At 46.1% G+C, this 1,107-nt stretch overlaps 1 pseudogene; it reads left to right on the forward strand.

Annotated features, from left to right (window-relative positions):
* Positions 1-179: 179 nt before the first annotated feature.
* Positions 180-1,097, forward strand: LOC113223489 (annotated as a pseudogene).
* Positions 1,098-1,107: the final 10 nt, after the last annotated feature.

A 1,107-nucleotide genomic window follows, 5' to 3' on the forward strand; every position in this document is an offset into this window, starting at 1 on the left:
TGTTTTATCTTTATATTCAAATATTTATAAATGACTGATTGATGAAATTTTTTTCTTTTAAACACTGCCGCTGAATCCATGGAGAAAAAAATGGGTAAATTTCCGGAAGTAGGCTCCCTCCGCTCCGCTTCGCCCCGGTGGGCGCGGCCAGACAGAGACTGAGGAGTGCGGCTGGGGCGATGTGGCGCTCCCCACAAGTGGTGGCGCTGTGTCTGGCCTGCAGCTTCTGCTCCCTCCTTTATGCCTTCACCCAGCACGCCTTGTCCCTGGAGGAAGGAGCGGGCGGCGGTGGCGGGAAGCCGCAGGCTGCGGTGGCTTCCTGCTCGCGGGCGGAGGAGACGGTGCCGTGAGCTGCGGGGGCAGCGCGGACCCCGTGGCGCATCCCGGCGGGTGGGACAGGTGTAGACTGAAAATAAAGCCTGTTGAGAAAATATAGCTGTAGTTGCCTGTAGTTGCCTGTGGTGAAAGACTGGAAGAAATTGTGACCATGTTGAAGTCAACTGTAACTTTCAACATCAAACCTCTTCCATTCCAGATTTTTGCTGAAGATCACCTACGTCATAGCTTTAAAGGCAGATGTGACGGGGGTCCTTTCTACAAACACTTAATTATACAATATACCCCATAACCTTTCCAGGTGAGAATGCAGCAGAGTGGAAAAACTAAACCATGTGCTTCGCAGAGATTGTTCTTGCCTTTAACCCTGAAAGAAGTTGACTCCCTATTGTATGCCGACACTGATAGCCTTTTTTTTTTTTTTTTTTTTTAACCACACGTTGATGATATTTGGTCTTTGTTAAAGGAATTTAATTTCACACAAGTTGCTGCAATGGCACCAGAACATGAGGAGCCTAGAATAGGACGGTATAGTCTCTTTGCTAGGCATCTATACTGTGGAAAAGCTGGAGTAAACTCTGGAGTTATGTTGACAAACATGACTTGAATGAGAAGAAAGTGTTTCAAGAATGATATGACAACCGTGAGACTACAATGGGGAGATACACTTATGACACGGCTTAAAAAGTACAAACTAAACATGACACGGGAGATCAAGATCTGTTAAATCTTATTTTTTTCATCCTCCAGAAAGCCTTTTTGTTTTTCTGT

This window comes from Piliocolobus tephrosceles, unplaced genomic scaffold (genome assembly GCF_002776525.5).
Source record: "Piliocolobus tephrosceles isolate RC106 unplaced genomic scaffold, ASM277652v3 unscaffolded_41502, whole genome shotgun sequence".
NCBI classification, from domain to species: domain Eukaryota; kingdom Metazoa; phylum Chordata; class Mammalia; order Primates; family Cercopithecidae; genus Piliocolobus; species Piliocolobus tephrosceles.